The sequence below is a fragment of the Anguilla rostrata genome, chromosome 11 (genome assembly GCF_018555375.3).
Source record: "Anguilla rostrata isolate EN2019 chromosome 11, ASM1855537v3, whole genome shotgun sequence".
In the NCBI taxonomy this organism is placed as follows: domain Eukaryota; kingdom Metazoa; phylum Chordata; class Actinopteri; order Anguilliformes; family Anguillidae; genus Anguilla; species Anguilla rostrata.
The window spans coordinates 42,066,577-42,088,446 of NC_057943.1; the positions used below are offsets into that span (position 1 = coordinate 42,066,577).

The 21,870-nt window shown below is 50.2% G+C and overlaps 1 protein-coding gene across 2 annotated transcripts in view; it reads right to left on the reverse strand.

Moving 5' to 3' along the window:
* The window catches only part of LOC135234985 (chemokine-like protein TAFA-2), a 151,143-nt gene that overhangs the window by 103,139 nt on the left and 26,134 nt on the right, over positions 1 to 21,870 (reverse strand). Inside the window, exon 1 of one of the 2 annotated variants that reach the window (XM_064300158.1) lies at positions 11,969 to 12,505. The exons of the other annotated variant lie outside the window; for it this stretch is intronic. The gene's annotated coding sequence lies outside the window, so the exon portion shown is untranslated. Of the gene's footprint in view, positions 1 to 11,968; positions 12,506 to 21,870 lie in introns of those variants that run through there. 2 annotated transcript variants of the gene reach the window in all.

The following is a 21,870-nucleotide window of genomic DNA, read 5'->3' on the forward strand; positions in this document are numbered from 1 at the left end:
GAGAGAGAGAGAGACAGAGAGAGAGAGTGAGAGGAGGGAGAGAGAGAGAGAGACAGAGAGACAGAAGACAGAGAGAGAGACAGAGGAGAGAGAGACAGAGAGACAGAGGGAGGGAGAGAGAAGCAGAGAGAGAGGAGGATGAGAGAAGAAAGAGAGAGGGAGGAGAGAGAGAAAGAGAGAGGAGAGAGATGAGACACGAGGAGAGACAGAGAGAGGACAGGAGAGGGAGAAGCAGAGAGAGTGAGAGAGACAGAGAGAGGGAGAGAGACAGAGGGAGAGAGAGTGAGACGGAGGGCGAGCTGAGGCTGCTGGTAGTGCTCTTGCTGCATAACGTATTCAGAAGCTCTGCCAGGGCGCTGGCCTCTTCTTACGCCCTGTGAGCACCAAAGGGCGCCCGCTCTCTCCAGCAAAGCTGCGGGCTGCAGGGTGGCCACACTCCTCCAGCGCACTGGGGGGAAAGGGGACCGCCAGGGGTCCGAGGGGGCAATGAGGGGGAGGGCAGAGGACCGCCCCTCCGTTTCCGGGGCGATGCCTCTCATGACGGCCGGTGACCTTCTTCAATTGCGGCTCGGCCGCGGTAACCAACGCGCTCCCCGCGGCTCCGCGTCGGTTCTGCCGCAGCGTGGCGGGGAGCAGCCCGGCAGCCATCCCGCTCAGAGGCTCCAGCGCCAACCGCTCCCGCCAACCGCACTGCACTGCAGTGAGCCTGCTAACCACTCCCGCCAACCGCACTGCACTGCAGTGAGCCTGCTAACCGCTCCCGCCAACCGCACTGCCCTGCACTGAGCCTGCTAACCACTCCCGCCAACCGCACTGCAGCGAGCCTGCTAACCACTCCCGCCAACCACACTGCACTGCAGTGAGCCTGCTAACCACTCCCGCCAACCGCACTGCACTGCAGTGAGCCTGCTAACCACTCCCGCCAACCGCACTGCACTGCAGTGAGCCTGCTAACCACTCCCGCCAACCACACTGCACTGCAGTGAGCCTGCTAACCGCTCCCGCCAACCGCACTGCACTGCAGCAAGCCTGCTAACCACTCCCGCCAACCACACTGCACTGCAGTGAGCCTGCTAACCGCTCCCGCCAACCGCACTGCACTGCAGTGAGCCTGCTAACCACTCCCGCCAACCGCACTGCAGCGAGCCTGCTAACCACTCCCGCCAACCACACTGCACTGCAGTGAGCCTGCTAACCACTCCCGCCAACCGCACTGCACTGCAGTGAGCCTGCTAACCACTCCCGCCAACCACACTGCACTGCAGTGAGCCTGCTAACCGCTCCCGCCAACCGCACTGCACTGCAGTGAGCCTGCTAACCACTCCCGCCAACCGCACTGCACTGCAGTAAGCCTGGAGCCCAGCTCCACACAGCCCAGTTCAGCCCAGCTCCACACAGCCCAGTTCACACACACACACACACACGGAGCTCTTTTATAAAACAGGCAGTGTGTACGGTAGCCTGGAGAGGCCGATACGTCACAGAAACATTCACAGCAGTGCCAGGCCCTGCAGTACTAAACTCCCTAAAGGCTGCTCGTCCACAGCTGTGCACATCAGCCTGAAACGGGACGCCGTATGGAAGGCGGGGCCCGAAAGGTGCACGTCCTATGGAGACCATCTCCACACAGAGTCCTTCACCACAGAGTCCTTCTCCAAAAAGAGTCCTTCTCCACATGGAGTCTCTCCACACATAGTCATTCTCCACAGAGTCTGTCTCCACACAGAGTCCTTCTCCACAGAGTCTGTCTCCACACAGAGTCTTTCTCCACAAAAGTCCTTCTCCACACAGAGTCCTTCTCCACACAGGGCCCTTATCCACTCAGAGTCCTTCTCCACAGAGCCCTTCTCCACACAGAGCCCTTTTCCACACAGAGTCCTTCTCCACACAGAGCCCTTCTCCACACAGAGTTCTTCTCCACACAGAGCCCTTCTCCACACAGAGCCCTTTTCCACACAGAGCCCTTTTCTACACAGTCCTTCTCCACTCAGAGCCCTTCTCCACACAGAGCCCTTCTCCACAGAGTCTGTCTCCACACAGACTCCATCTCCACACAGAGTCCTTCTCAACACAGAGCCCTTCTCCACACAGAGTTCTTCTCCACACAGAGCCCTTCTCCACACAGAGCCCTTCTCCACACAGAGCCCTCCTCCACACAGAGTCCTTCTCCACACAGAGCCCTTCTCCACTCAGAGCCCTTCTCCACACAGAGCCCTTCTCCACACAGAGACAGACTGTGTGCTGCCATTTGAGCAGCCAGCCGCCCAGCCGTTTGGACACGCCACACCTCGTGCCAAGACCTATTTCTCGCTCTGTCAGCTCGGACCGGACCCAACGACAACACGAGAGCTCCACTCCTGTAATTAGGCACGGACCAGGCCGCTTAATCAGGATCTAAAGCCGGAGCTGGACAGGCACGGGACAGCTGAGACCAAATCTCCCGTGAAATTAAAGTAGGACACTTCCCCCCTTCCGTCGTGACCCCAGCCCAGTCGTCCGCAAACCACCCAACGGCAGCGCTCGGATTTTAATTATGCGCAGGGAAACCCCGCCCACTCTCGGGCTGAGCCTCTTCACGCAACAGTGTGGCTAATGCAAGACAAGGTCACCCCCCCCCCCCCTTATGGAAAAGCCACACACTACAATGTATTGCATATGTGGGCTTTTTTGAAAATATAATAAGGCATATTTTGGAGCAGAGTGATACACTGCAATATGCTGCAATAATTTATGTATTGTCCCCTGCAGATTTAAGCTTTGGAATATCTTGATAATGTATTTTGTTTCGCCATAGTTTCATTATTTTCCAATTCTCTAAAGCAGTGCTTTGGAAACCAGGTCCTGGGCCCCCCCTGTGTATGCTGGATTTCATTCCAACCACAACTGCAATCCCAGAATTTTAACAAGCTGTTCATTTTTCTTAATTACGATTTTCATGTTCTGAGGGATTATTTACCCTCTTAAGCCACACTACGCAGAAACAGCTACGCATGCCAGGAAGAAAAAAGGCCCATATTTACATTATGCTTATGTGTGCTATATGCAAATGATTACATGAAAACAGGTCTAAAAAATGAACCGATCAAATTAAAGACAGGCGAATCAATAGGCTTCTAATTTGTGAAAGTGTGGACACGTGACCACTAAAACTAACCACTTGGTAGAAAGTGAAGAATTCAAATTCAGAGCAAATAATAATGAGCCAAACCTGCATTGTGTCAATAAGTTTAAGGAATAAATGATGAAAGATCTTTAACACCCTTGTTCAACAACCTTTATTGAGCAACAGATTGGCTGTAACAACAACCAGCATACACAGCGATGCCCAGGGCTGCTGTAAGGAAAATAGCTAAAAGCTGTATTTGTTGCTGGTTTGACACGAACACCTAAATAATCAGCATTTTCCACCCACTCTAACACCGGATATTTTTTCTTTTACTGTTCAGTCATTAAATTAGATTCTTTCCCTTTGATTTGCTGGCCGGTAGCAGCAGTGCGGTGTAATGTTGAGAGAACTGTGCTCATAATTCAGAGGTTGCAGGTTCGATCCCTAGCTGCTGCGCTGCCGTCGCACCCTTGAGCGGAGTGCTTAACGGGAATTGCTCCAGTAAAAATATCCAGAAGTAAAAAATGGATTAGATGTAAAAAAAATATTGTGCGTGAGAACCGCTCTGGGAAAGAGGGTCTGCTAAGTACCCGCAGGTAATGCCTTTTACCCAACCGTATGAGGCTGCCGCATGCCGAAATTAATCAGACGGGCCAGAAACAAGAGCGCGGAGCACCCGAACGTTTCCTTCGGATCTAAAAACAGATCACGCGGCAGTTCGGCAGATTAAACGGTCGCCTTTTGTCTGCGTACCCAGATTACAGCCGGTGACTCGGGTGAGGTGTCACTCGATAATCCCTCATGAAAGCGGAATTTACTGCAATACGTTGCAAATACACACGACCGATAGCGATAAATATTTCACTGCGGCGCATCTTTTAGAAATATACCGCAGTATTTTACATAGTGCAAATGAGGCAATCGTACGTACGTTTGCCGGTATATTGATGTGCGTGTTGCATTATCATGGTAATATATTTCATTTGCACGAAGGCTGTGGGGAAGAGGGTAATCCTATTTCAGTATGAACACGATTCCGCAGCCACGGTCATGCAGCGACGCTCCGTCTCACTGGCTTTGTAAGAATGTGTCCAGGCAGAACAGACAGGGCTCTCTCTATAGAACTGCTCTCAATCACACACCACAGCACACCACATATATACAGCATATACTCTGCACTCAGGGAAAAGACCAACACGTGCACTCACAAAGCACACGCCACACTCATACCACGCACAACCAGAAAGACATGTGCACACACAGACACACGCACGCACGCGCACACACACGCACACACACAGACACACGCACGCACACACACGCGCACACACATGCACACACACACGCACACGCACACACACACACAGACACAAGAACACACACACATGCACACACACAGACACACGCACGCACGCACACACACGCACACATCGTCATTGTCATTCACTTCTCCACACATCACTTGAAAATGAAACACCTTGTATTTCTCCCCTCCTCCCCCCCCTCCCCTCCCTGGTAATGGAGTTGAGCTGCCTGTTCCTCTGCCCGTGGCTCCATAAACAGCGCATGGCTGAACCCTGTGCACCGGCTTCCCCTGCCAGCCCCGCTGCACGCACCTACTTCACAAGGTCTTCTCCAGGTATGGCTGAAGGCCAGTCTCCATCACGCTACCCCCCACCCCCCCACCGCCCCCCCATACCCCCACCCCCCCGTCAGTTCCCCCACCCACTGTTGTGAGGGCAGACTTAATCTTCTACCCAGCAAGACAACAACAACAACAACAAAGAAACGCGGCGGTAAAGCAGCGCGTCTGTCTCAGCGGCCGGCCCCCGAAACGCTTCGGCCGGGGCCCGAGGGGCGAGGCGGGGCCCGAGGGGCGAGGCGGGGCCCGAGGGGCGAGGCGGGGGCCAAAGGGCATGAAACCCGGAAAAAGTAGTCGTTTCGCGAGAGCGGCGCTGTAGGTTCGCCCCGACGCCGCTCCCGTCCCCGTGCGCTGAAACGTGAGCTCCCTCTCGGGCGCTGCCCGCCGCAGCCGGGGCCGTCTGAAATATCAGCCGCTGGCTCGGCCTCCGGTGTCCGCTAAAGCGCGACGTGTCCGCTGCACGGACGGCTGCCGCTCGGGCCCTTCCACCCGCTAATATTCTGTGTCCTCCAGATTCAGATTTGTAAACAGAACCCGAACGGCGGTCGAACAATCACGGTCCCGCCGCTGCCTCAGCGTCGTAGGGCGCGCGTTTACGAGACACGCCGACAGCCCCCGCGACCAGACGCCGCCTTTAACGTCCGCCTCCTCTCGGTTCTGTTGGGTTTCTTTTTTTATTTCCCTCCCCCCCAAACACGTATTGTAGGATCACTTTAGCAATTTACTGAATCAGGCAAACTGTTTCTGAAGAACAAAAACAGCACTTTGCGTGAATCCAAAGTCTAAGAACTAATTCCGCCTTAACCCAGGTCACTGCCATAACAATGAATTTCAGATCTGTGAAGTTCCTATCTGTGAATCGCATTAGGCTTTCAGGCACCTGTTGAGAGTTGAAATATAGCTGAACAAGACCCTCCTGCCATACGATACCTGGGAGGAGCTTAGAGGCGCAGTGACACTGAACCAGTAAGACGATCACGGCACGTTTGATTTCTGGTCCTTGAGCTAGTACCTTATCACGGCAGGGACTCCAAAAAGCAGCGAGTCGAAGCTCAGTCCAGAGATGATGTGACGGCCACACCCTCACCAGCCCAACACTGGGCCTCTTAACGGGAACGTTAACGCCCCTGTCCCTGCCTGGCCGCTGGTGGATGGGCGGTCGGCCTACGCTGTGCCGGTACCGGTCCAGGCCAGACCCGTCCCACGGTCACATCGCAGGCCCATGAAGCTCAGGAAGGTGGGTAAAGTGAATAAAGACCAGCCAATTTAGCGGGAGAAGTTCACCGAGGAGGAAGCAGCGTACTGCGTTGGCCTCTCAAAGGCGTCCCGCTGCTGACAGGTCAGACAGGCAGGTTTAATGGGCCCCGGTGAACCGCCTTCAGTGTGGGAATCCCCCCTGACCTTAACGACCAGGACCTTCATCTGAACAACACGACCACCGATGCCGAGGTCCTGGGTTTGGCAGAGTCCAACCTGCGAGGGTTTGAGGTCCGGGTTCGGCAGGGTCTGACCTGCGAGGGTTACAGGTCCCGGGTTTTGGCAGGGTCACTCACCCTGTCCTCGTCTCCTTGGTCCTCACCTGACGCGGAAATGAATCGAGGTCTGTCATCTTCATGGACCTTCCCACCCTTTAAACGCTCCGTGGAGGAGCGAGGAGACTGCCGGAGGATGCTTCAGCAAGGAAACATGAGTGCATCCTTTGCAGAAGGTGACGCATAAAAGATCGACCTGCAGATCCCCCTTTCCACATCTGCCACTTCTGTAACTGATGTGGCTTTATTACATCACATTCATCTGGCAGATGCGTTTAACCAAAGCGACGTACAAGAAGTGCATATGGAAGGTCAGTGGAAGATCTACAAAACACAGGTACAATAAGGTACGATGAGGTGCAACACTCATTTTGTAACAGTTATTCATAGCCATGAACACATTAAGTCCAGTTCAGACTCTCTGATCTAACCTATGCCAAGTCAAACTAGGCATGACAAGCTACAACATCAAGCTAATTACACAGGGTACAAACTGATGCTTGACTGAACAAAGACGTTCCATTTGCCATTTCCTCTATTCCTCTGTCCTCATATTTTTTCCTCGCTTCCTTTCCTTGTGTCCTCTGTCGGGTGGAGCTAAGGAGCGAGGAAAGGACATGAGGAAAGGATGCAAGGAGTGAAAATAAGTGATTGAAATGAGCCCCTGGTCTACACAAACAGCAAACAGAGCGGTTTCGCTACGACAACTCTCCCCCTCATCCTCAATGCAGTCTGGACGGATCCAGGGAAAAGGTTTCACGGAAAAGTCAGGTTAAAAATTAACAATCAAAAATTTTAATTGGAGACAGTGAAGGAGCCACGTGCCAAGCTCCACGCTCTGCCCCCCGCCAGCTTCTGCTTCTTTTAAAACGGAAATAAAAGCAAAACCCCTGCCCCCCCCCCCCCGCCCCCTCCCTCCCCCCCATGCTCTGCTGAGTCCAGAGAGTACAGGAGAGGACAGGTGAGTGAGACAGGTGAGAGCCATCCATCCTCACGCCGTCTTCCTCCTCACCAACGCAGAGGTCCTCTCTCCAGATCACTCCCCATTAATTGTAGAGGTGTCTTTTACTGTGGGGGGGGGGGGTGAGGGGGTTTGAGGGGGCCCAGAAGACAGTGTCCCCACCCCACTGAGGAGGTCACAGCATGGAGGTGCTTCATCTTGTCTAATGAGGGCGGATGACAGTGAGGAGTCGGGGGGGGGGGGGGGGGTGATGGGGGGGTTGTCAGCTCTCTGGTCTGTCTGCGGGGTGGGGGGGGGAGGCTGGGGAAAGCTGGCCAGGGAGGTGGCCTGGGCATTAGGAAGAGAAACCAGCGCCAAGGCCGAGCAGAACGCGGAAAGTGGAAATCCCCGGGCGAGGCGCTTTCAAAGCAATTACCCGAAACCACAGACACAGGAGGAGGATCAGGAGGAGGAGGAGGAGGAGAAGCAGGAGGTGGAGGAGGAGGGCGGTGTTGGAGGACGAGGGTGGGGTGTTCAGGCCCGACAGCACAGGCCCAAAGCCTCTAAATCTGTGATGCTGTGGGTAGAGGGACTGCTTCTCGCTCGCTTCAGAACAGGTCTTATTTGGAAAAACAAACAGGCCAGAATTCCTTATATATGCACTTCTTTCTCCATGACCAATGGATCTCTGAGAACATTGTGTTCACTCTACATATTTCAACAACATAAAGCCACATTTCACTGCATATTGGGAGGATTAGGAATGGCGAATAACAAGGCAGAAATAATAAGTCAGCCAAATGTGCCATTTTCCTGACTGCTAAATCATTTTCATTTTCCAAACAGCATACGACACACATCCCCGACGGCAGAGAGAGCATTACACTTAAAGAAGGACTCATTTTCAGTCAAAAAGAATTCGCTTCTCGGTATGTTGAAAGAAAAGCAGAACATACATAAATTAGCTTCAACGCATCTGCATTTGACCCAAAAGCTTGCGTAGAGAAACTCATCGTGCTGCATGACATTTGCATAGGATTAGCCGAGCTGCGTGCCGAAGCTCCGCCCATCCCCAAACGCGTGAACTTTCACGGGAGCTGCGCTCAGAGAGCGTTTCTGAACGGGCCCCATTTTTCTCCAGCGTTCCTGGCGTGCGGCGAGGGTATTTATAAGACACTAACGACCCGAAACACAGGACATAAACGCTGTGCGCTGGGAGGGACAATGGCAAGAAATGTCTCGTGAGGAAAATGAGAAAATCTGCGGCCTTTATCTAAAAAAAGAAAAGAAGATGATTGTTGGTTTAAACAGTGTTAACACGTCTCTCTGTATCGATCTCGCGGCGTGAGTACGCGCCGCCGTCAGCGGATGACGGGATTAACCCCGGCTTCCCCTCCCAGCTGCAGGCCAGGCCCCGGGGCTGGCGGAACGTGCTGGAAGGAGAGGCGCGGCGGACGGACGCGGCTCGCGCGCCGAAGCGATCCCAGTCCGGCCCTCGCCCCCGGCCGCCGGCGGGCCCCACAAATAACGCCGGGGCGGCAGTAAAACCCTCAGCGCGCGGGGGGGGCGTGGGGGGTACAGGCGGCTGGGAGGGCCGCCGCCGGCCATCCATATAACAACATAATAGGTCAGTTGTCAGGCCCGTGAGAGGACGGAGAGCTACAGCCGTCCGCCGGCTCTCCCGGGAGACTCCCATCAATCACCGCGGGATCGTGCGGCCGTGCCATGGCGACCGTGAGGTCATCACCGCGCCGCCACTTGTCAGGCCGGAAAGCACCACTGGCGCTAACTGCGAAAAATAAAAAAAAGAAATAAAAAGCCGACCGCCGCGGCGTGCAATGCGAGGCGGATGAAGGACAGAGGGAAGAGTGAGAGACAGAGAGAGAGAGAGAGAGAGAGAGAGAGAGAGAGAGAGAGAAGGATAAGCAGTAAGGAAGGGCCCCGTCGTCACGACGGCAGAGCAGCGACTCTCCCTAAACGTGGCCTACTGTTCACGCCCCCGAACTAAATCAGCGCCCGCCCCTCCGCCCCTCCGGCCCTCCGCGCCTCCGGCCACCCGCCGCGTTCGTCAGAGAGCCGCCGCGACGGAGCGCTGGCCGCCGCTCGCCACAGAGAGACGGAAGAGCCGTCCCGGTGGAGGAAGCGCCGCGGCGCGGATAGCCGCTGAACCGCGTTAGCTACACGCGCGCGCTCCCAGCCCCCAAGCTTCCAAACACTCCAGAAATAAAATAAAAAAACTCAAATCTGGAGGAAATGAAGCTCGTAATCAAGTTATTTTTCACAATTTAACATTGCAGCCACATTGCTTTTCCCCATGATTAACCTAATTATAGCCACCCCCCCCCCCAAATGCATTAGCAAAATTAGAATCAGGCCACTTGAAGTAACAGTCAAACTTAGATTACTTACAGACATTTAGCAAAACGAGTGTGCAATCAATAGTAATTTGTGATTAGAACGCATGCCACCCCACCCGCAATTTGGAATTATAAAGCCCACACACACACACACACACAGCCACACTCACCTCACACACACACACACACACACACTCACCTCACACACACACACACGAGTCTGCAGGCTTTTTAATATATAAGGCTGTGCGTCATAATTTTTTTTTTTTAATACAACGAAGTTGAATGGAAAATAATGACACAGGCCTAAATACCTTATGAGAAAATATGGACTCAAATTAGTGCCGCTGATGTCACCCTGCCCCAACACCCCCCCCCCCCCTCCACCCAAATCTGCAGATGCATATGCTCCTGTCTTCATGGACATGATGTCATACCTGCGGACAGGGCCGTTAGTGTTCGTGGAGAGTCTCTACAGGGTAACACTGCGGTCCCCTCTCCCCTGAGACTACCCCACATCCAAGAAACCGTTTCACAGCGTCTCTGTGCTCATTCCTAATCACAATGCACAGGCTCTGCCCCTTCAAAAGTGCCTGCGTTTACACAAATAAAAACGAAATGCCATTTGCTTGACACCGTGTGCAGCTAGGATAGTAAGTGTCGTTTCAAAATATGCTTTTCTAAATGAAAATGAGCATTTGAGAACGACGAGGACATCAAATGTGTGTCAGACCATTATAAACTGTGGTAGCAAACTGTTAGAGCATGATTAACAGTCATAGAGTCCAACCATTTTTCCCCTCCAGTATTTCTGGAGCTACATCTACTGTGTTAAATCTTTAAGTATAGCCACTAAATCAGAACTGGAGATTTTACCACAGATCTCGCATGAGATTCTGTGCTTTGTAACCATTGATTTAAATTTTTTCACTTCCCACTGTGTTTAGCTGGATTATAGTGGATGCATAAGTTCAAAACTCAATTTTCATTAAGTACAAATATAAACGAGGACACTCAACACCACTCCCTTTTCAGAACGGTTCGGCAGGCTGCAGCACATTCACCCGACCAGCCTCTTCAAATCCGTTCATGGAGCTCAGACTTTAAAAATCCGTCTATGCACCATAAAAGCAAGTGGACCACAGCTCACATAAACGTATAAATAAATAAATAAATAAATAAATAAATAAATAAATAAAGCCTCGAGTGTGAGCGAGTGTGCGCGCACAAGATGCCGAAACTGTAACGTTCAGCAGTAGTTTCTGGTCTCGCGCTCTGATTAAAGGGCATATATTGTGCATTCTTGCCAGCGCGTAAACAATCTAAATACGTAATATTACCCCAGCCAGTGCTGCCATTCAAATATAAATTCCATAATGCACTGGAGACCCATTTCAGCGTTAGGGGAATACTCCAATGATGGACTGACGGGCGAGTATTTGACATGTTACCAAGGAAAATCCAAGTTTGCTTGTTTTCACCAAGAACGTCGCAAACCATTCATTTTGCGCGACTAAGAAATACATCCCAAAAACAAATTCACAATGAATATGAAATGGTGTCATATACCTATATACTCTACCCATACAGGCTATTGGGCCAAATTTAAAAATAAAAAATTAGTCTGACGCAGAGCGGTGATCTCTGCTCATATTTCTCACCGGGAGCTCGTTTACAGTGTTATTTTACCTGCCCTGTCCTGTGTCCTAACTGTTTTTCTGTGGAGAATAAGCCTTTTAACGCGAACGTTGGGGTTGTAACATCAGAGAAGGCACTCCCTGTTCGGCTTCGCAGAGTAACCCGTTAGCTAGCACCCTATTGATTCATGCAGCGGTCGTATACAGTAAGCTATACATTCGACATCCCCAGCGCTCGTGCAGCAGCACTGCTGCGCTGTCCACTGCGCACTAAACTCAATTTTGAGTCTCTTGAGCCTATCCAATGCCTTTGGCAACTCGTTATTTTCTGGTAACCAACCCTAAAATGTTTGCGAATAGCGAATAGAAACGAATAAACTCATGATACCGAAGTTATTAGAAGTACCCAATAAAAAAATAAATAAATAAATGTTTCCCAAAAAATCATGTCTCAACGGTGGGTATGGTCCTATAATGGATGGATAGATAATTAAAACAGTACAGTACAATTTTTATTTTAAACTCTACACACACACACACACACACACACATATATATATATATATGTATATATGTATTTATACAGACTGTTGCCGCCGTTATTAGGCATGAATTCAAATTAATTTAATCATTTTGTTAAAGTGGAAGGCAAATCAAATACCAAAGACATACATTCAACATAGATTTGCAACGTATAGCTACGCTTAAGTCCATAAAACATGGTGCTCAATTTACGGCAGTCTGGAAAACGTACCTGTTGGTGCGGTGTTTGCAGCTTAATCCAACGAAAATGCCCTTTTTATTAGCGCTCCATTGTCGAAAATAAAGCGACAAGAAGTATCATTTCCCTTACATGAAGAGGCTCCGGCGACACACATCACCTGGAAACTCGGAATGTAATTTAAATTAACCAAAATATTCAACCTTCGAATCCCGAGGAGTCTGCAATAAATTCGGCGGCTTTTTCTTCCGCGCGACCAAACTCCCACTTCGGACGCACAGGTGAGAAGTGAGGACGGGCCTCGCAAAGTTCCTACCCGCTGCAGTTCTCTCTTAGTACTTCGTCGTCGTAAAAAGGTTTTAAACTTGTAATCAGCGAGCGACTACCATGTCGTGTAACAAATTATACCCAGCGTGAGAATAAAAATCTCAATCCTCTCTGTATTCCTCTTCTCTGCGTTTGAAAGCCACTTTCGTCCGTTGAGTCTGGTTCTGGAGATGCCGTGGAAGGGATGCTGTATGGTCCGATGCGCTGTGGTTGGAACGAAAGGCAGGTTCTGGACCACAAAGATGTTCAATATCTTGCATCTGTTCAGTTCTCCGGGGCATTCAGGGGGATTCTGGACTCCACAGTGACTTAGTGCCACCTTGCGGCCAAAGGCTTGAATGATTTCAAATAAATTACATCGTGTGCATTCACGTGTGCGTGTCAGACGAATTCTGTACAGTACTTAACAAGTAGACACGTGTAATGTAAGCAAGTGGCAATACATCAATATCTTAAATGTTAAAACTGAAGCCTGTTGACATTTGAACGTTTCTGGGTGACATAATACTGAAGAATGCATTCATTTAACAGCAGCGCATGGATGTTATTCCATAGGAGATCTTCTCCCTTCGTGTACGCTGTCAGACTTCAAAGCGGACATTACTTTGATGGTGTGGAGTAAGCTGAAAACGTACATTTGGTGGATTCTTGAAACCTATTTATCTTTAAATACACATTGACTAATCAGCACTTCGAAGTAAACAGAATCGACTCCAAAAACATATCCAAGAACACTACAGTGAACGTGCTACAAATTCAAATGCGTGTTCAGTCACTTATTTATATGAATATTTTCATGCAGATTGTGTCCATCTTAATACAGAAAAAAAAATAAATGGTTAAAACTTTACATCCATGCTATAACACGCAGTCTGACCCTATCCTTTCAGCCTGTGCACGCGGGCCCAGCGGAGGAGTGACACAATGGAAACGCATAACCAACCATTAACAGATGCTTTTCCCGCGTGAATTTAATGAGACTGTTATACTCGAGCCAGCCGCCCTCCCGATGTTCTGCCGAAGAAAACACCGCATGATGTCAGTTTACAATCCTAAACGACTCAGAATCCATCTCATTCCTACTCAAGAGAAAAGCACAGCACAAACAGCCTTCCTGTAAGCACGGGGCTTCATTTATATTTATTTATTTATTTATTTTGTATTTTCAATTAAATAAAGGCACTCTACGAGTGGGAAACTGTACACCGCAAACTCATAAATCACAAGGAAAAGCCTCCAGCAAATTCTCTCTGAGTGTTTTTGAGCGGCATAAATTTTCCTCCATGGAAAATGAAAAAGCCGGATAAATCCAATTAGAGTTCCTGGGAATGTTACAAAGCTGTTTTTCAAAGGCCTAATTAATTTAGCACACCCAGGACCGGGTCTGGACCTAGCCGTTTAAGGGGTGAGATGTTAACGAGGTGGCCGAAGGGGAGGAAGTAAACGAGGCAAGCGTCTATTTCTCAGAAAGCGCCACGCGCTGGAGATCGCGCTAGCCAGCACTGGTAATTTCGCTGAAAGCGTCTGATATTTGATACGCTCGGCGGTTCGTAATGCTGCCTATCAGCCTCTCCGGTGGATGCGGAGTTCTCCGCACTTTTTTAAAGAGTTAAACCCTTACGGCTTTATAGGACTTTGCTATAAGCTCACCCCTTCTGAAGGGCAGGCCTACTCTAATACACTGACGTCTCAGTTTCGTGAGTGTTACTATTTCCCATCGACAAATGTATTCAGGAATGTAGCCACTGAACATCCTTGAAAAAAGTTTTTAAAAATTGCATTTTTATTATTTTAGGAAGAACGTGAATGGTAAGACGCTAAGCATTCAACATTACCTACACCGCACTCGGTGTTAGAATCACAGCAAAGATTTGTCTTGCTGGTTGTTAATGGCATCGCTGCACAGCTCATTGGCTACCCTTTGTGCCAGAGACAGTCGTCCGCCAATGTGGAAGCGTGAAAATCAGCCTGCCAATCATGAAGCTGATCGACCGACCCATCAATCACAACTGCAAGATGGACTAACCCCCTAATCTCGACCGCGAGATGGACTAAACCTCCAATAATTTCTTTGAAGTGGATCAATCCACTGGCCAAGTGCCAGGTGTGGTTTTTAGTGCTGTTCAGTCCCAGAAACCCCATCGGGTGATGATGGTAGTGTCCCTCCGAATCCCTCACATGGAGTTGTTCAGCTGAAGGCCAGTGTCTCTGCACTGGTTGCACACACAGGCAAGGCCAGTGACTCGCAGGGTCTGCTGCAGCCTGGCCGTCACTCTCAGCTGAATTCATTGAGACCTGGCCGTGCGTGAGAGATCTCAAACTGCAGAGAGTCAGCGACAGGCTGGAGAGTTCCCACGGCTTACCTGCAGGGCCTCAACCGGCGGCAGAAAGCCCTGCAGGCACTGCAGCCGGAACCGGAGCGTGGGATCCGTGCTGCGTAAACGCTCCTCGGGCCTCACGGATTCGCCCATCCCGCCCAGCACCTCTCTCTCACACACACAAGGGATTCTCTACTACTCACTCTTTGAAGCCTTCGTTTTTACATTTGAAGGCTTCCTTTTCACCCCATTTCCCAGCATTCCCAAGAATTCCCCATTTCCCAGCATTCCCTCATTTTCCGGCATTCCGCCATTTCCCAGCATTCCTCAATTTCCCAGAATCCCCAAGAATTCCCCATTTCCCAGCATTCCCTCATTTTCCAGCATTACACTATTTCCCAGCATTCCTCAATTTCCCAGAATTCCCAAGAATTCCCCATTTCCCAGCATTCCCTCATTTTCCAGCATTACACTATTTCCCAGCATTCCCCCATTCCTCAGAATTCCCCATTTCCCAGCATTCCCTCATTTTCCGGCATTCCACTATTTCCCAGCATTCCCCATTTACCAGCATTCCCCCATTCCTCAGAATTCCATTATTCCATTATTTCCCAGAATTTCTCCGTTTCCCAAAATTCCTCCATTTCCCAGCATTCCCCCATTTCCCAGCAGTTTCCAGCATGCCCCTTTATCCCAGGTTTCCTGTCTCCCTCAGTTTCCTAGCCTCCATGCTTCCCAGCCTTCCCGCTGCCCCCTGTCTTCCCACAGCGTGACCCCTCCGCGCCCTGGCTGCGCCGTGGCGTGTGCAGGTGTCCCTCGCGCTAACGAGCGAGGAGGGAACACGATTCATAACACGGAGCGGTGATCCGTGCCCACCTCCCCATCAACCTCCCCGCCCGGATCTCCTGGGCCGGCTTACTGAAGCAAAAACGCACCCTGCTGGGTATAATGATATGAAATTCCCCGCTGTGATTGGCCGGTACCCACTTCCTACCTCCATAAGATTTCACGAGTGCCATCCAGTGACCTACAAGCAGGGGCAGACGCACAGCGTATCTTTATTTGACAATAATTCAGAGCCCGTTTTACACGGCTTTGCACAATTAACAGGTCTGTCAATTTTAATGAGAATGAACCGCAGGCTCAGTCTAATTTTACATCATCACATATAATATATTCACTCTGCCCTATTGCTTCATTTAAATCACTGCAGTTACAACAGCTGTTTGTTGCAGTTGTTTTTTATTTTATGTAAGGCAATGTTATTCTACCTTCTTCCTCTTAATCATCTTCCTCCTGACTTATTATTATTATTATTATTATTATTATTACAGATCAATGGGGACAGTCATAGCTAGGCAGAGTAGAGTGAAGTGACTGCTTTTATTTATACAAAGATGCCTTTCCAAAGTTCGAAAACAAAGAGAGAATGAAGCATATTTTATATTGAATTAATAAAGTTCATTCAGACCCCTTTCCCCAGTCTCACCGATCACAACAAAACACAACATCACAAATACAGCTAGGCTATATTCAAATAGCCCAACCCAAATACAAAATGCAATCTTACATTTTCATAATTTTAAGATTTAATTCAAACTGGATAATGAAAGCATTAAGCACAAAATTAAACCTGGTCAACATTTAACGAACCCTACTTCCTGTCAGAAAATCGCTGACCCGCCCGCATGCGGCCGCCGGTGGGTCGTGGGAGTGTTGCCGGGCGGTTTTGCCGGAAACGGTGTGGCTTCACCTTTAGCGTCCCGCAATTGGCCACTTTTTGGTCGTGTCATTTACTTTTTGACAGTAGTGTTTGTTAAGTCATGCGATGCGACCAATCATGTATTTCAATTTGGAACATTCATAAAACGTTGCTGGAACGTTGTTGCAGAGTTATTGCTCGATGGCGCTCACTGGCTTACCGTCGCTCTCATTCCCACCGAAGGAGAGTACTGCAAACCTTCTGAAAACGTCAGCGGAACGTTGTGGCAACGCTTCACCGCTTCCCGGCTTTCCTGTCACAGCCGGAGCAGCGGCGGGACACGCGGTCAAACGCTCCCGCCCGGGCGCGGGACAGGGGCCACGCCCTCCCCGCCTGGGCCCAGAGCCCCCCAGGAGCGTGTGACCGCCGAACAGGCCGTAAATACACCGAACACTACCCACGATGCCCCAGGGCTCCACAGAACGGCCTCAGCATCGCCGCAAGCCCTGTCTCCTGAAGGAATGTGTTTTCATCCTCACTCTCCTTTCCTTTTTCCCCAGTTTTGAATTCCCAGTAGCACTGGCTCTTATGCTTTTTAATGTTGGGGCCCAAATTAGAAATGTTTTTTTTAATGTTGGGACTCAAAGTTAGAAATACTTTTTAACATCAGGACCCACCAGCTGAGCTGTCCGGCTGTCAGGCAAATGGACTGTCTCACATACGCACCTGGCACAGGCGAAACGCAGGCAGAACACAGGCAGAACACAGGCAGAACATTGGCAGAACACATGCAGAACGCAGGCAGAACACAAGCAGAACGCAGGCAGAACACAAGCAGAACACAGGCAGAACACATGCAGAACGCAGGCAGAACACATGCAGAACGCAGGCAGGACACAAGCAGAACGCAGGCAGAACACAAGCAGAATGTTGGCAGAACACATACAGAATGCAGGCAGAACACATGCAGAACGCAGGCAGAACACAGAGGGAACGCTGGCAGAACACAGGCAGAACACATGCAGAACGCAGGCAGAACACATGCAGAACGCAGGCAGAACACAGAGGGAACGCTGGCAGAACGTTAGCAGAATGCTGGCACCCAGGCCACCAGAGAAAGGTGCTGCTGTGTGAGTAAAATTGTAATCCCCTGTCCTGCCAGAGCAAAATAATGGGCAATTATACCTTTCCCAGCACGACTCATTGGACTCAGCCAGCAAGCCGACCCAAAGAGAGTTACGCAGCTTACACTGTTTTTTTACACACAATCCATTTATACAGCGGGGCCTTTAACTGAAGATGTTCAGGTTAAGCACCCTGCTCAAGCCCAGCTCCCTAGCCCCTGTACTACACTACCAGGCCTGGACCCCCACGGTCCAGCATGAGTCAGGACTGGAGACACGTCCCCGTTAGCAAGCATGCGGTGAGCCCCCCTCTAGCTGCCCCCCCCCCCCCCAGCTGGCCCAGCAGCACTCTGAAAACCTGCAGCGCTCCACTAGCCGACAGGCCGACGGGATGAGGAACAGCTGTTAAAGAGAAGGGCTTTTTGGAATGTTGTGTGCAGTCAGTGCTCTAGAACTCCACTGCTTTCAGTTGCCAGTAGTGATTATGACATCAGCATTAGAATGCTCAGTGAAGAACATTCTAATCACAGATTTGTGATCTTACCCCTTAAAGGGTTAAAAGGGGGCAGGGCAGCTGAAAAACAGTCCTGCCTCCGGTGGATCGCCGCGGCAACAAAACGTGACCTCTGGCAGTCCCAACAGGTGTTAATGTGCTGCGGTCGCTACACCAAACTTATTATTATTGATTAACCTTTATCTATACAGGGAAGGTTGACTCAGCACGCAAGGCCCTTAACTCCCACACTTCAGGAGGGTGCACCACCACCCCCCCCCCAAAACAGGTTTATTTGTTATGCTTTTCTCAGCAATGCTAATGCTCAATAACTGAGCCGTTTCTGAAAACGCGCTACACAAAGTCATGGACCTCCCCCCTCCCCCTCCCCCACCCCCCCCACCCACCCACTTCCAGCACTTTCCCGCACACTCCTCTCCGCTCTCCCCCTGCGCCCTGATCGATACGTCACGCTCCTGACCTAATTTACAGAGCCCCCCCCTGCTCCCCCCCCTCCACCCCCAGGGAGGGAACACAGAGGCCAAAGGTTCCCCCGCTTGCAATGCCTTATCGATTACCGTGACTCTGCTAAATATACCAGGCGCGGGCCGAACCTCACACACAGACACCGCACACACCCTGGCGGTGCCCCCGTTCCGTCCTGTACAAGGGACGTGGTGAAGACAGTCTGATGTTAGCGAGAAAATGGCGAGTGGAAGAGTAAAAAAAAAAGAGAAAGAAAGTGGAGCCATAATGGCCTCCGGGCGGCAGCTGAGCATCAATAATTCAGAGGCGGCTGCTGCTAATGCTCTTCCCATTCAACAGGTCTATCGACTTTGATCCTCCTCTCCTCTCTCTTTCATTTCGGGCCGCAGAAAAACTAAAGGAAATTTAAGGGGTAAGAAAGGGGGGGGGGGGGGTTTCGCAGTGCCAGATTTCGTTTGGCCGTGACCCCGGAGCTCACCGGAAGGCTGGGGGAGGGGGGGGGGGAGGCCAAAACGCTTGAGCGCATGTTAGGCGTATTCTCCTGCTCTGGAGTCTGCATCAAAACCTCGTCCTCTGCGCTAGTCATCGTTTTGCGTCTGACCCTCGGCGGACGTGGAGCGAGCCAAAACGAGCTCTGACCGACCGAGGAGGGGCCCGGATCCACAGAGCGCTCGTCTTGGGCTGGCCCGAAAAAAAAAGGCTCAATTTTAAATAAGTGAGCTGAGGGCACCGGGGAAAGTGTTGCAGAACTGTCAGCCGGAAGGTTTTTAGAATTACTCTGAGATCAAAAGACGGATCGAATCAAGCCATCACTCACCCCCCCACCCCCACAGCCCCACCCCAACCCTTTCTATCAGCAAATCAAAAAGTTGGGAAAAGATTAGGCCCCCCCACCCCATCACCCCATCACCCTTTCAAAAGCGCAGCTGAAAATCCCATTAGACTGGCACAGACTGATACAAAAGACAAGGAGGGCTTTTAAAATGGCCGCCGCGGCTCTGGAGCGTAATCACTGTAAGTGATTCTCACCGGGACTGGGCTCTGAGCAGCGCAACAGGGCGGCCATTTCAGGGAACCCGCCCGGCTCCGCACACCTGAGGGGGCTGTTATTGGGCCCTTACCCCCGACACACGCATTTTCACCGGCAAGCTCCACCGAACCAGAGGATCCTGGGAAGGGAGGCGGGGGGCGGGGCGCTGCAATGCCCGTCGCGTGATTCGGCGGTAAGGAGATCACGGGCGAGCGGGGCGAGCGAGGGGACGCACGCTCGGGAATAATCGCCCTTTTGTTGGGGAAGGTTTAGCGGTGTAATGCCTCACCCCCGACGCCATCTTTCCAAAGCAGGGGCGAGGGAAGGGCGAAGTGTTGCATTGTGGGAATTCCACCGTTGCTCAGCACCACCGGGGATAGAACGCCAGACACAGGCACCAAATTGCTGCGGACTGAGGCGGCTGTTACCAGCAGTCTACAGCTTCCCTCACAGAGGGACAGGCATTACGGGCCTGATTTACTGAGACCTTTAGCACACGCAAAACCAATAACGCGACCTATGATTGGTCATGGCATTCGCTTTGCACCAATCACTGGTTGTGTTATTAGTTTTGTGTGTGCTAAAAGGTTTTTCACATCCTAAACTGCAGTCTTAGTAAATCAGGCCCTAAATGAGTTAACAGCCACCCGGTGATTCAGTCTGACTGGTTTCCAATTAGAAGGATATCAGGTAGTGCACTCTCACTCTATCGCACAGCATATCTGGCCCAAACTATTATTTCTAAAGGTTTTCCCCTGTAGACCTCAATAACATTCAAGCAGATTACTGATCATTTAAAAAAGAAAAACCTACTTTCATCAATATTCAATACAAAACAAGTTTTGTTGAAAAGATCTTTAGGAGTTATTTCCAAACTTCACCAGCATCAAAACAGGCATTTCATCCATGCCTATCCTACAGCATTTATTTACATACCAGAATGAAGTCAGCATGATGTAGATGAGCAAGATGTAGTCCTTACATTGTTATTTGTGTGAGCGCCTGTGTCTTGTGTTTCATAGTGACAAAAAAAGCCCTATGGCTCTTCAGAATGGGTAAAATTCCCGACAATCTGTCCTTTGTTTAAGAACATCAATAGGGTTGTAGGGGAAAATAGCAATTAATCAAGTACTGGATGAATCTTGCCCTACCTTAAAGGCTTTATGCAACATGATAATCATGCCGATTTCCACAGATCACTGTTGAACAAATAAGAGCAATATTTGCGTCAGTACCATTTCAGAATGACACGCTAAATCAGAAGCCTAAGGTGTAAAGATGGTGAGCATGCAGGCAGGAGGGCACAGCAATGTCTACTTCTGCTTTAAGGTAAATGTTACCTATAGCAGTATATACAGCAGCTATTTCACTTGCTCCTGCCAAAGTGAGTCGTTTAACTAATTCTGGGTCGGATCAAACTTTTCTAGGGTTCCAAGCAAATGACAGCTTCCCCTTGAATGGCAATAAGAAATTCATTTCTCACTGTCAGGCAGGGAACCTGTGCCTATTGTGAGGGGGGATTTGAAAATCATTTTTCATTTGAGGATTTCATATTATATGTGGCACATTCTGAAGAATAATTTCTCGCTCTCTCCAAATGAGCTATCTGATCTAAATACCCTGGCTGCCTGTTACAATTAAATTCTCACTTATTTCCCGAATTGATTTCCTGATTCAATAGAATGACCGAAAGTCTGAGCAAAAGCTATTGCAGCTATTCCCAACCCAAGTATCTGATATATTTTTAGATCAAAGGGACGTTCAAAATTGGTATAAATTGAGCTAAATGACAGTGTGTGTGTGTGTGTGTGAGAGAGAGAGAGAGAGAGTGCTTTTGGATACAATTTGTGCGTGTGTGTGTGTGTACATGTGTGTTTGTGCGTACGTGTGTGCATGGCATATACATGGGTTGCATGCATGCACATGTGTGTGTTCTGTAGCCAGTTTTTGCACACGGAGAAGAAGAAAAAAACACAAAGAACACGACTCTTCTTGGCATTCCTAACATGTAGAAAGATTAATCCCAACGACTTCGGTAGGAAGAGCTTCACTCCTAATGAACCCAAATGTGTACATACATCAGAATCAGTGCTCCGGATGTCTTGTCATTATGCTCAAGATTTCAAAACTGACAGTCAGCGCGTTCGCAAGTATTTGTCCCGCCCCGTCGCTCTGGCGCGTCAGCGGAATGTTCCGGGTTTCTGAAACGCAGAGATGTCGAAAGACGGTTCCTGCTTCCAGGCCTCAGGCTCCCATGGATGGTGAAGTCTGATGTGCGTGAAAGTGCGAGATGGGGACTGCACTGCTCGACCCAGGCGGAAGACCGGTTTTTCTGGAGCGTAACGGAAATTTGAAAAGGTAGGATTTCGAAACTGAAGGAAACAAACGATCTGAGGTACGAAGAACCACCACAAGCATAAGCGGCAGTGTACAGATTGAAGGAAGTACGGTGAAT